General features: G+C 36.3%; 1 pseudogene; it reads left to right on the top strand.

Annotated features, from left to right (window-relative positions):
* Positions 1–3,573: 3,573 nt before the first annotated feature.
* Positions 3,574–10,166, top strand: LOC111990340 (uncharacterized; annotated as a pseudogene).
* The last annotated feature ends 1,417 nt before the right edge of the window (positions 10,167–11,583 follow it).

Below are 11,583 nucleotides of genomic sequence, written 5' to 3'. Positions count from 1 at the left end.
GCATCGCAGATTGATGGGACATGCACCTTGATCCAGTATTGGGCATGGGCAAGGTTGCCATTCTTGTGCCCGAGGATAGAGCCTGCACCTGGATGTGATTATGGCCCGTGGTCGTATGCCCCACTTGCCATTAAGTAAGTATTTTTTTGATATTTAGTATGTTATGCAATGTACTCTTCTTAGTAACTAAGTAGCTACTTATCTTATGTTATTTGCTCGTAACTGTCGGTGCGTGAGAGTGCCAGGCTCGAAGAGTAGGCCATCCGGGACGGCCTTGGTCGTCTATCATGAGCAATTAGTTACAATGCAGCCGAACCAGGTAATAATATTCAAAAATTCTGTTTGGTTATGTTAATTTTCTTTAAGAAAATGATTGCTTCATACTTTAACATATCTTCCATTTTAATTTTTGTTTTTCCTTGTATCTTTGTATTCTCCCTTGTTTCACATTTAAAGATGCTATGATAATTGTTTTTTGTTTCTATTGTAGATTGTGTGGCAGCCATACGAGGCACACTTTGGCCACCTTCCTGACTTCTGCGTTGCAGGGAAGGGTACGTGGATAACAAGGGTGCCGCTTGTGTGTTATTGCATAGTGGAGATACACCACCCGGATAGTGTCCTTCGACAGTTTGGGTTGGCGCAAGAGCGGCCTGACTGTGTTGTGTACGATGAAAGACTGCACAGAATAGACTTGCGTGGGAAGGTGGAAAAGAATTGGAGGCAGGAGCATGAACCGTATATCATTTCATGGAATAGCAGAGAACAACGACTTTGCCATGCACCTCCTCAGACTGGTGAGATGGTTCGCGATTATGACTATTACCAATGGTATCGTCCGGTCCCTAAAGTCCCCCTTCTTAATCCTGTCTTCAATCTCATCTCTATAGACAAAATCTTCACCGTCAACGTCAGTACTCTCATCAACATAGTCGTCGTCATCATCCTCATCCTCATCCTTATCATCCTTATCATCATTCTCATCCTCATCCTCATCCTCATGATCATCATCAGCATCATCAACATGAACATCATCGGCATGAACATCATCATGCTTTACATGTGTAAAATACTCATATTGAGCATTTGGAACTGTAACCTGTATTGTTTGTGTTTGTTGGATTTTCTCGATACCAACTTCTGCACGCGGCTCCAACTGTATGTACAACTCAATATTAGTTACTTCAGATATTCTCTCCAACTTGTCAAACATGATCTTCACATGTTTGTCTGTTTCTATCGCCATATACTTGTAATTAATCCGGTGCTTCAGGATTTCATTTGGCATACAATAAGTAATTTGTATGTTGTGCACGGCAAGATTCTCACACAACTCTTCCATAACCATCATCTTCAATTCGTCAAGGGTCTTCAACCTACGATCAATTTGGGTATAATAGCTCTTTATACCTGGCCCTTCAAATGGCAAACCCTTGTTCGCATTGGCATTCTTCAGCGGACCACCGTGGTATAGGATTATATCAATTTTAGGCATTGTGAACCTGTTAAAGTCAAGTTACTATGTTAGTCAAAAAACATTTTGAAGTTCCCTGATGTGTACAGAAGATGTGTACAAAGGTTCACCTAAAGACCACATTTAAGATTCATCTTGTCTAGAAAATCTATTTATAAACCAAAAAAATGAGGATGCAGCCAAAAGCAAGCAAGCAAACATTCACTCATACTAGTATCATTTTGTTCTCTACAAATCACCCATGTTATATGTAGAGTAGCATTCCATATTGATCCATTACTTTGCCCTCCAAACATAAGGAATAAATTAGTAACCTTTGAAGGTATCACCCACTCAAAATAAAGAAAAGGTAAAAGACTACAAATCTCTAGCAATAAAACAATAAAGCCTTAGATATTCAACTAATTTGCCACTAGCTTTACACATACAACACCAATCCACAAGTATTGTATTCCTTTTGATGGAAGAACATTTTGCAAGGTGACAATAATAAATGAATATAGTCTTGCTGAAAATTTTGCATATAACAGCTTCCCACACACTCCATGGATAAGAAGGATGAGTAAATTTAGACTGTTTAAATCTCACAATACCTTTGTACACAACTTTACCAACCACAAAAATAAGTTTTTGACAATCACAAACTTACCCATGCACAATCTCTAGAAAATGTTAACAATCAAACAGTCTAATTGGTATAACAATCTAACACTATATTCAAAAAATAAAGTATTGTGAGTTAAATGTGAACATTTTTAAAAGATGTGTACACTAGGTGTGAAAATATGAATATTGTGTACTCAAACTCCTTAACCCACACCCATAGACAACTAATACCCAAATACAATAACAATCAAATCAAAAAACCCTTACCTGAGATATGAAATTGTTGAGAGGGAAGAGCAGTGAGAGAGGTAGTGTGGTGAGTGAGAGTGAGAGGCAATGTGGTGAGTGAGTGAGAGAGTGAGAGTTATGGGTGAGTAAGAGGCTGTTTGGATGACCCATTCTCATGACTCAATTCTCAGTTTTCATAACTCAATTCTCAAAAATGGTGGGACCCATAACAAAATACTCGTTTGCCTACACCAATACTCTATTTCCATAACTCTGTTTTCAATACTCAATTCTCTACTTTTTGAGTTATGAGTTATGGAAACTGAAAACAACTTTTGGCTGTTTTCAGTTTTTAATTCTCAATTTTCAATGGCAAAATTGTAAATACCATTACAAACCGGTCCCACAGTCAAAATTTGCTCCCTCTTTTTTTTTTATCTTTTCTTTTTGTCTTTCACGGACAGACCTGCTGTTCTTCTTCTTTTTCTTCTTCTTCTCACTTTCTGGGTTTCTTTTCCATTCTCCTTTCTTTTTTTCTTTTCTTTTCACGTTGGTTCTGGGTTTGGTTTTTTTTTTTTTTCCTGGGTTCGGTCTCCCTGGTGTTCATCCTCTTTTTTTTTTTTTTTTTATTTTCCTTTTCCTGGGTTCGGTGATCTGGGTTTTTTTTTTCTTCCTTTCTTCTTTCACTGGTTCAGGTTTGGGGTACTAAAAAAAAAAAAAAGCTGCGCCAATGACAGAGCTGGGGCCCACAAATAGTGTGAAAAAATTTGAGTAATGGCATGAAAAAGATGGAGCCAAACGGGTATTAATTTTAGAGTGATGGGTGATGAGTGATGAAAAATGAGAAATGAGTGATGAGTGATGAGTGATGAAAATTGAGTGACAGAAATTGAGTGACCAAAAAAAGGTGGCCAAACAGCCTTTAAGAGTTCGTCAAGCTAAGTGTAAGTTATTTTTTTTTATGCTCTATTTTTCGGTCTCAGTAGATAGATATATATATATATATATACGTTCAGAAAAACTCAAGTCTTTAAGACTTGAGACTTAGATCTCGAGTTTTATAACTCGAGTCTTCAAAACTCGAGATCTAAGTGGACAAGTTTAAGTCCGACTCACCAACTGGTCCGCTAAGTGGTGGAGTGAGATTTAAAAAGTATCTCGAGTTTTTAAAACTCGAGATGTCTAGTTTCTATTATAGTCTCAAGCATTGCCTAACTAACGATATAACTCATATAAGGTAATTTGCGTAACTATTCTGCACATTTCCTCGAAAAAACTCCCCCAAAAAGAAAAAAAAGAAGTGGATCCTTCTTTCTCGTCACCCGTGCTATACCTAGCTGGCACCACCACCCTCGCTTACCATCGCGCCACCGACCAACCACCGTCGCAGCCTCTCTCTCAACCCCGACTGCGCTGTCGCCCACTCCACTGCCCAGTAAGTTCTCTCTCTTTGATATTTTTAATAAGTTCTGTTTGATGCACTGAGAATCAAATTTTCTCATCAAAGGAAGGCACTCTTTTTTTGTTTGCTATCTGAAACTGGCTTTAGGCTTTAGCTCTGAGAAACTTGACTGTAACTGGTTGTTTTAAAAAATAAGGAGGTAGGCCATGGCAGTGGAAACCCAAGTGTCAGAGCCAGCTTGGTTCCGAAGAAGAGAAGGGTAGGGAAGAATAAGGCCTTTAAGGGTAAGAAAAAACCAAAAACCATGATGTTAGACTGCATTGCACAAAACAAACCTAAGAATATTGATAAGAAAATGAAGAAACTTTTTCGAAAGAGGGCAAGAGATTACAATTCAGATAATGATGAGGATGACGATGAGAGAGATGTGGGTAGTGACTGTGAATCTGAAAAGGAAGAGGAAGAAGCAGAGGACATGGATGTGAACGGGGATAATGGGGTTTCTGATGATGAAGAAAATGGCAAAATTCAACCTGGAATCACTATGTTTTTTTGGAGGGTTCTAGAGCATTCAAGATGGCATTCAAGAGAATTATCAAGAAGTGTGTGCCTGAGGATGCACTTGTAAGCTAGGCTTGCTGTTTGATTGGTTTGTTAAATTGTTTTTATTTTTTATTTTATTATTATTATTATTTTTAAAGGTTCTAATACTTGGGATTTGTATGAAAGGGGGTGTTGTCAGCACACAAGAAGCTCATTGCGGAGAAGCTTGCAGAAGAGGAGGCCGAGCGGAAGGCAAAATTTGCCAAATAGCATGTTTTTAGAATAAATTTAGGAAAGTAGCACACGGATGAAGTTAATTAGTTAAGTAGACTGTATTTGGAACTCGAGTTTGGGCTGGACTTGAGTTTGACAAACTCAAGTTCCAATTAGTATTGATGCATACTGCTTGGAACTCGAGTTTGTCAAACTTGAGTTTGGGTTGGATCTCAAGTTTGACAAACTCGAGTTCAAAAAACAGTCTACTTAATTAATTAACTTCAACCACATGCTATTCACCAAATTTTTTTCTAAAATGGTACTATTCAGCAAATTTTGCCCCAAGCAGAAAGTCAAGGGGGAGGCCAAGAAGGAAAAACACTTGGTAAGTTAATCTCAAAAAACCAACTGGTTATGACAAGCATATGTGTGTATTTTTAATTGTTATCGATCAGATGTCAGTGGCTGCTTATGAGTTTTTAAATGTTAATTTAGGTGGGAGAAAAGGGGCATGTGAAACCTGCAAATTATTTGGATTCGTATGAAAAGTTTCTGATAGGGGTTGCTACAAAAGTAGGTACTGTGTTTATGTATGTTAATTAAGCTTTATGTGACAAGGGCACTAGTTTTATCTAGTTGGTTAAGTGCTTTATAACACTAACTTTGTTCATGTTTACCATGTGTGTTGCTGGGGTTTCAGTGGTCAAGTTGTTTAATGCTGTAAGTTTTCTATGAATATTTAACCATGTTCCATTTTGTCTTGAGATTGATTTTTTTTTCAACACTGTTTCATTTTATTGTTTCTGTGGCTGTTACATTTAGATCCAAACTTCTGTCCTGGTATCTTGTGCAGGTCAACAAGGCACAACATGCTTAGAAAGATTTGGATCCATTGAGATATAAAGATGCAAAAGGTATGCTGATAGCCTGATAGATGACACAGCTAGATGTTGAGATCCCCTTTTTCTTTTCCCTACCGTCTTTCTCAGTTATCTGTCTTGTCTTCACATCAATATGAATGTTTTCTCTAGTTACAGCTAAGCTGTGCACCTTCAAAGAAGAATTTGAAGATTAGCAATTTATCAATTATGACCAAGCCATGTATCTGCAAATGCATCTCATCCCAAGTTATATACACTAGTGTTCTGGGATTGTGATTAGTACTTTCATTTTATTTATTAACTGTTTTGTCTATACCAGATTGCATCTCTTTGAACTTCCAAATGAAGGATTTTCTACCTGTTCATAGCTCTTTAAAAAAAAATATTCTCATCTGAATAAATTTCCACAACTTTGCCAACGAGCTATACCTCTAATTGCACCTTCTCCCCTTGTAAGAGCAACATGGAGGGAGGTCAAGGTGAGGTCGTGGGTTCTAAATGCTCTTGGTGCATGTTTAACTTACCAATAAGAAATTAAATTTCCACAGTTTCCCAGTTTCACTTATCCATTTACAAAATTTAATCTTACATCCAAATACCCACTCTTTTTGTCATTGTGCTCAAGTGTTCTCCATGACTGGACTTTTGAGAAAGATGCATATATGGTATTGTGATTTCTGTTGGAAGTTGCCATGCAGTCCTCCTATCCATCTTCTGCCAAGAGCTGCAACTTCATGTGGTTTATATGTAATGCATTGTTGTCATATATTTTGCTGAGTCAGCTATTTAATGCTTATTAAAATGAATTTCTCTTAAATAAAACTCTTCTATTTTTGGGTATAGAATGGGAAAAAGACTTGGTTCTAGAGGTTCAATTCTCAAAGCAGATTGTCTTGTTTCTATGTTTGAATCCTGGTCACACTTTTGAAACTACCATCTGATCATTACTTGGAAAAGAATGTTGTCTGAGACTTCTCAGAAGACCCATGTTTTGCTGTTGTTGATTTCCTTTTTTTTTTTACTTCAGATGATTAAATACCATCTTGTTCTGTGGTCAAATGGCCTCATTTATACCACAGCTGTACTATTTTTATTTAAGCCCCACTTAGTGTAACTTACCAATCCAAGAAATGTTTGCCTCATTATGTTATCGTTGATCTGTTCCACATTCTTTCCTTTGTGCTGTCTCCTTTTAAGTGATTCTAAGCGAATATTGTCTGAATATTGCCAGCAATAAGGAAGCGGGGGAAAGAAGCCTTCTTGTCAGCACTGGGCAAGCCATCAAAGACTGTTGACACTCCTACTAAGGTTGACTAATTTTTTTTATTATTTTATTATTTTTTTTTATTAACTTCTTGCATACATTTTATCATTTTCTACAATTTTGTTTAATCTTTGAAATATGTAGACTCTCACTCCCAAAATTTGTCCTGGGAAACTATAAAATGCATTTGCAAACAACATTGATCAGATATGAGATATCTCGCCTGTATCATCTATTTATTATATTTACAAATGCAGTCAACTTTATACTTCATTTTCCATAAAATTATGCAGTTAGATGTTTGGTGAGCTGGGAGCGACAGCAATGCATTTAGGTTATTTTGAGGCTTTAACAAATTAAAATGTCTACAGTTTTGTGATATGCAGGGCCATACATCTAAAGGTGAGGAAAATATAGAAGGGCCTGCCTGGGCTCCATTGCTTGACAATTACATGTTAACGAATTCTAAGTTGAAGGATTGGGATAATATGCTGGTAAGAACTGTTTTTATTTTATACCATGTTGAATGTTACTTTAGTAGGGTAGTAGCTCTGTCTCTCTGTCTCTCTATCAGCACCCACCTATCCAGATCCATTTGGAACTTCATTTTTTGGTTGCATGCAGGAAACAACTATAGCTGATGAATATGGAAGGATTTCAGAATATAGTAGTTCTGATGGTGATTAATTCTGATGGTGATTAATGCTTAGTAATTCAACAAGGGGACTAAGATCATTATTATTTGTCAGGCAGACTTTCTGTCAGGGGAAATTGAAATCTTGTTGTCAAGTTATTAGTTTTTTTTTTTTTTTCTTGATAAGTAACAAAAAATTTTGTTAGAAAAAGAAAAACAAACCTAGTTCACCGGCGGGTTACATAGAAGTTAAGTAATGTGTATCATTTATCAATGATCATATGAATGAATGCTTCACTCAATATATGGGGTTTTTTCCCCTCTCTACTTGACTCTCTTCCAGTAGGAAATTTCTTTTTACCATAATTGAGCATAAAAGTTGGGTTTTGGATCAAATAATAAACAATATTTGATTTGTATCAAATTTGGCATACATGTTAATAGCATAGAGAACGTGTAATCAAATAGTGGGATTTTCATACCTAAAAAAAAAAAAAGTAGGATTTTCAAAATTTTAATCAAATAAAAAGTTCTAAGGTAGTGTAATGCTAATATTACTTAGAGTTATATTAAGTGTAACTTGATCATGACACACACACATATAGCATTACATGAGAGTCCTTTGCATTGGACCCGTTAAAATCAAGACATGTGGTCAAAAGTGGATACATCATAATTTTGACAAGTTTAGTGCATAAAAGCACTTGAACCAAGCCAAATCCTATACATGTATGAGAATTATCGTGGCCTAAATCTATAAACTTTTGTATCCACAGTTTAGGGCTCATTTGGTAATGTTGTTTAAGTGTCGTGGAAATATGTGTGGGTGAAAAAGTGTTGTGGAAATACGTGTTGTGTTGATTAAACAACGAAAACTGTTGTTTAAACAACATAACCAAACACCCCTTAAGCTCCTTGGACTTTGGAGTGTAATAATTGCTTTGGACCAATCCCCATATCTTCTCTCCTTAGCTGGGTTTTTCCTTGTCAAGATGGAGATGGCTAAGATGGAGATGACTAGGCCCAAAGTCTTCATTTCAATAAATTCTTGATAATCTAGAAATAACAAATTTTTTTTCATTTTGGGTCTTGAAATGCCTAGTTCTTTTTTTTTTTTTTGGATGTATATATATTTTTTGAAATTCCTAGTTTAGTTTGCCATATATGAAGATTTAAACTCTAAATATCACCATATATATTTTTTATGCGGACTATATGGAGGGAATGCAAATTGGTGCACTTTTGAAGATGCGAAAAGTACGAGGATTCAGTTGTAAGCAACCTTCACTAGTTCCTTATATGAGTGGTCTTACGCCCTGGGTTTTACAACTAGCCATTCTATTGCATTGTTTATAATAGCCATTTTGAATATAATTCTTTCTTCTTGTTATTTTTAGGCTACTTTGTGTCCTTCGGACATGAAGTAGTTTCTCTTTAATAAAATAATTTTACTTATAAAAAACAGAGCCTGACCGAACCACAGCCAACAGTTTTGACAGAGCAGAAAACACAGCACAAACCAAACCACAAATCTAACAAGAGCCTAAAAGAACCACAACATAGAGTTCTGCCAAGACCAGAAAAAACAACAATACAAATCAAACCACTATTAGAATACTTGCTTGAAAATTGAAGAGGAAATGCCTCATCTGCAACAGACCTCCTTGTTGATGGCAGAACCAAGGGTAAAAACCAGCACCTTTAATCCTTGCTTTTGCTTGCTTCCTAATGGTTCCAATTAGTTGTTCCTCAGACACATTCCCATGATGCAAAATAGCATTTCAAAGCCTCCAAATGTTGAAAACAGCAGCTCCAATGCCAAGCTGCAGCAATATGAACTCAAATTGTTTTTTCAATTCTCTGCAGCCCAGGATATAAGACTATCCCAGTTATCAATCAGGTTTCCTTGAGGGAGAACCCCATAATCACTTTCCACACCCTTCTAGAAAAGGAGCACTCAAAGATTAGATGGTTTCTACTCTCTATACTGGATCTGGAAAATACACACACCATATCACAACTAATTCCCCATCTAACCTATCCTTGATCATTAATCTGTTTTCTATTGCTAGCTAGCATACAAAGGAATGTCTTGGAATGTACTTTGGGAACCAAAAAACCTTCCACCATTTAACCACTGGGGTCTTCTGTCCAATCAGATTGCAAGCCTCTGCACATGAGAATGAGTCTGAAGTAGATGAGATCCATATAGCTTTGTCAAATTCCCCCAACTCAGTTTTCTTTGAATGCTCACAAGACCATCATACCTTGCAGGCTTCCGACGCCAAGCTTTATCACATAAAGCACAAGCTTCTTCTTCCTTTTTATTTAAAATTATTATTTTTAAATAAGTAATTTAATCTCATAAAACACTAGCTAGCTTAGCATTGACAAAAGCTAGCAGTGTCATAAACCACAGAATGGCCAAATCTTAAGTATAAAGGCTTGCAGGGTCTACTCTATATCATTAATCTGGTTGTTGTTTTCATCCTATGATACACATACCTCACAACAAAATTGAACTCAACTGAGCTTTATCCCTGGTATCTTGGTTGGGAACATATATTCTGCAAAATACTTAAAAAAGGAAAACCAAAGAATTCTTTCCTTTTCTTTGTCCCAGTTTTCATGCTAGTTTTTGTTGTGTTCTTACAAAATTCCTGACTACTTTTGTGTTACCTATGCCTATATAGGTTGTGCAACTGATGACGATAGATTGCAAGCATGCAGTTCCATTATTGATCCAAAATAAGGACGTGATTACTCCATCTGATGTTGTTTCACAACTTCTGAATTCCAGCAATAAGTGTGATAATAGATATTTCCTGCACCTATACCTCCATTCATTATTTGAAGTGAATCCGCATTCTGGAAAGGATTTTCATGATATGCAGGTATGGTAAACACTGAACCGTGCCTTTGAACTCTGTGCTTCTCAGTGACAATAACCATATTTAATTCAGTTATGAATAATGTGTTCACAGTTATATGATAGTTTCCATCTTTAATTGTTTGGATTCTTCGAAATCTGATTGCAGGATGGAAACTATGAACGAGTAAACCTAAGTGCATATTTATCAAATTGGTTTAAAAGTATTGGTTGTAGAATCATCTTAATTTATGCTTGTCAGTCAATTAACATGTAGTATTGAACTAGAATTTGCATTTTCTTCCATTGGTTTTTCATTAGGGTAAAATTCACCTGCTGCTGTTGTTTGGTCCATGCTTATTGAATTCCCCAAGTTTTTTAATTTTTCTAATAACAGCTTCGATGGTAAACTACTTACATTAAAATCACTAATAAAAATTAGTTGACATGTGAGGGACGTGCATCTCATGTAAATTTTTTTTGATAGGTATGTGTCTCATGTAATTAATTTTAGTTAATGATTTTAACAAGAAGTTGACGTAGGACAACCAGAACGAAAACTAAACAATAAAAAAATAAAGGGATATGACCTAGGAGTCAGCACCTAGGCCTTGCTTGGAGTCAGCACCAAGCGGAGAAACCACTAGGAGTCAGCACCTAGGGTAGATCTGGAGTCAGCACCAGACCAAAGAAAGACCAAACGGCCATTGTTTTCATTCATCAAAATATCAACCATCTCTTCAAGGAGTACAATAAGTTGCTTATAAATGATTGCTAAACCCTAGTTCTAATTGGCTAGGAAATCCTAATTGCCTTATTACAAAAATAACCTTACTTCTAAATTAAAATACTAAAAGCCCAATAACTAAAAGCCCAATAAACTAATAGGACCTAAAACATAAAAATACAATGGGCTTGCAAACATAAATAATACTAAATAATAATCTTCTTGTGTCTCCCTTATCATTCTCCTCTGGTTGGAGAAAACTCGACCTCGAGTTCTAAAGTGTTGAAGGATTAGGATGCTGACAAGTAACACTTGCTTCAAATCTAGAATCATCTTAGGGAGCACAGGGAAAAGAAAAACCTTGAATTCCACCACATCAAACTCATTTGGAATAACAAAATCAATGTGTGGAATCAGTATAATCTCGTCTTGAACATTATGAACCATAGGAAGCACTGTAGTTTTAACCTCTTCGACTTCACCAAGATGTAGATCTTCAAGGACTGTGGAGGGTTGATCAGAAACACATTCAACAACTTCAACTTTCACATCATGTGCACCCTCTAATGTAATACTCTCTTTAGGCGCCATCTCTTCACCTTGCTGCTCTTCAATAGATTCATTTCCCTGCACGCATGTTAAAGTAACACTTGTTGAGGCATGTACGTTTGTGTCAACATTAGACTTTGGTGTTGCTGGAGGATTCTCAACGACCAAGATATCATCATCAATGTTGTCT

Source organism: Quercus suber, unplaced genomic scaffold, assembly GCF_002906115.3.
Source record: "Quercus suber isolate HL8 unplaced genomic scaffold, Cork oak 2.0 scaffold_347, whole genome shotgun sequence".
Classification (NCBI taxonomy): domain Eukaryota; kingdom Viridiplantae; phylum Streptophyta; class Magnoliopsida; order Fagales; family Fagaceae; genus Quercus; species Quercus suber.
Note: the sequence above shows the minus strand (reverse complement) of the source record. Positions and strands in the feature narration are given on the sequence as shown.